Genomic DNA, 3,237 nt, shown 5'->3' with positions numbered 1-3,237 from the left:
TGCAACAGCGCTGTTGTGGGTGGTTGTGGTGCCATGCCGCGCTCGAAACCCAGATTGTGTCACGGGTATTATAGAATTATTTAGAACAAATTCATTAAGTTGTGTAAACATAATTCGTTCTAATATTTTAGAGAAAATGGGTAGAATACTTATAGGACGATAATGAGAAAGTTCAATAGGAACGTCATTTTTGGCACCGGTATTACATGTGCCATTTTCCAGCTTAATGGAAATGTGTTTAAAGAAAGAGCTTTATTAATGATATAAGTTATGTAGGGTGTCAAATATGGAATCAATAAAGTAATCATTTTTATGTCGATGCCATCAGAGGCAACAGAAGATGTTTAATTGAAGATATGATTCTTTCAACTTCAGCTTCATTAACTTCTTCAAATTTAAAATCATTGTGAACATTTGGATGAATTTTATTAGAATATTTATCTATAAACTGATTATTATTTGTCAGTGCACTCACTCCTATTTGAGGAATGTTGCTAATGAAAAAAGAACTAAGCTGATCAGCCGCATCAGAGGTCTGGAACAAGGCAGATGCATCGGAGCTTTTAGAAGTAATATTAAGGTTATTTAAAGTTTTCCAAAAAGAAGCAGGATCTAGTCTAAATTTATATTCAAGATAAGCTTTTTTTCGTTCCCTACAGCACTTGTTACCAGATTACGAAATTGTTTGTATTATTCATATAATGAGGTATCAGTTTTTAACTTTTTATATCTTGTGAAAGGCTTCTGGCGCAGCTTCATCATAAATTTGATCTCGGTAATCATAATTTGATCTCTCTATTTGAATATCGGTAATCCAGGGAGCGGGGGGTTTAGAAAACCTGGATGTTTTAAGTGGTGCATGTATATTAAATACGCCTGTTATATTTTTTTGAAAAAAGTAATCATCTAATCAATATTAGTCATATTAAATATGTTTTGCCAGTTCACGTTAAAAAGATCATTCACAAAATCTGTAAGCACAAAATGTGAATAATGACGATAAGTGCGATAGGAAATGGGCACACGATTTTTTTGAAGATCTAAATCTGTTAATACTAGATTATGGTCAGATATATTATCCATATTAATAACCTGCACATCTGAGTTTTGGGTTGGATGTGACCAAAACAATTAATTTACCCCCGAATGGAGAAATACGAGTGGGCGACTGCACTAATTGCGTTAAATTATATTTATTGAAGAATTGATTAATGGCAGAGCACCCAGGGCTTCCCGCTTCCAACATATCCACATTCAAGTCACCGCCAAACATGACAACATCGCAATCAGGCAAAAAACTAACAATAGCATTCTCCAGATCACCCAGAGAAGATGCCAAATTGGCCATGGGGGGTCGGTATAATGTCCCGAAGCAAATAATTTTACCATTTATTTTAGTACGTATCCAAAGTTGTTCCAGGGCACTCTGCTGGGCAGGTGTATCGATTACCTGAAATTTTAAAGAATTGACAACATAGAATGCCACTCCGCCACCACGGCCATCTCTGTCTTTGCGAACGAGATTATAGTTATGTATTTTAAAATTGTTGCTACTCAATGGCTCACTGAACCATGTCTCCGAGAGACCATAAATATCAAACGCCTCTGCCGCCACATAATCAGAAAAACTGTCGAAATCTGAACATAGTATCATATTAAAATGAGAAAAATAAAATTTCCCCACATTTTTCACAAGTTATAAGATAATCGTGATACGAGGGTAGCCGAAAGTGGGCAACTTTCAAATTCGCCCTGTATTTCAGGAACAGAGAGTCAGGACAAATCTATGTGTTGCATCTTTAGTTTTATAAAAAAAAAGTGGCTCAATAATGTGAAAACAGCATCTTTGTATCTCTACTGATAAACAAGAAACCCTGTAAAACACATAAAATGGGACACCCTGTACACAATATTCTATATTTATACAGAGAGTGACACTGCTACATAACTACTTTATCAAGCAGCAAGGAAAATGAAAATATGTTTCTCATAATAGAAAAATGACGCAAATTCGGTCTCCTAATAGCGTCAATAACAGGGTCAAGGTTTGTTATTTTTTAAAGGGTAAGTTTTATTTTAGACTTAGTATATAATGTGCCAGTATATATTTAATCCAAAATATAACAAAATAAACCAAAACCACTTAATGTTCAATCGTTTTGGTAAGAAAGAACAGTAACCATAAAAAATAATGCTAAAGCTTGGAGCAAAATGCAATAAGTAGGTTTGGTAATGATACGTGCCACAGTTTATTCAGTACCAGCTGGCCATTTTAGCTTATTTTTGCATACCAACAGTAAAAACACCACTCTCGATTATTTTTTTATAAGAAGCCGCCTTCTTGACGGTATTAGCACGTTGTGATATTACTATTTTATGTTTTAATATTATTTTATCAACGTAAATATTCTGTTACATGTAATTTATAAGATGATTATGGATTAGTTTTAATTTTAAATTTGAACTTGGCTCTGACCCAGGACATGATGATTGACCATTGACAATTAATTATAAAATATTTATTCTTATGTCTAATATAAATATATTCCACAAATTGAGTAAGAATTCTTACTTAGGCTGAATATAATAATTTCATCCTGATTTATTGAGTCGTTAAAAATGTGTTCATATTTAATAAATCTAAAAATAGAATCTTTTCATTTATATTTTTATCTTGCATCATGTTTTGAATAAATATTTATTTTTATAAAAATGGCGTATTTTTAATGTGTTCAAACTGAAATACGTTTCTGCTATTTCACGACTACAAGTAACGTTTTACTTGTCAGGGAAAACGGATTAAAAACTAACATATGCACTGAAAGTTTTACCTGCGATTTTATCAATTAAATAAAGTGAGTCAGTGACGTAGTAAATATTATTTTGGAAAATGTTCTGATATGGCTTCAACATATTTGTTCTAAAGGATCTTTGCTTACTGTCGTAATTCTTTATCGGAATACATAGTTGGAAAGTACAGATTTCATTCACATTTTAAAGCTACTTTTTACTTTTTATAAACCGGAAGGGACATTTTGTCTTGTTTCGAGGGCATTTTAATTATTTTATCATAATATAGTCTTGATTTTTTTATTCTTTTACTTTATTCAATAGAAAATGACACTTTGTATCGAATGACATATCATATGTCAACTTTTGACATATTCGCTCAAAAACAAATTGTATTTTAAATTTTAATCTAGATTGCCATAGCTGTGTTAAAAACGCTAATTTTTA

Source organism: Sitophilus oryzae, unplaced genomic scaffold, assembly GCF_002938485.1.
Source record: "Sitophilus oryzae breed Bouriz unplaced genomic scaffold, Soryzae_2.0 scaffold_249_pilon_pilon, whole genome shotgun sequence".
NCBI lineage: Eukaryota > Metazoa > Arthropoda > Insecta > Coleoptera > Curculionidae > Sitophilus > Sitophilus oryzae.
This window is presented reverse-complemented; position numbering follows the sequence as displayed.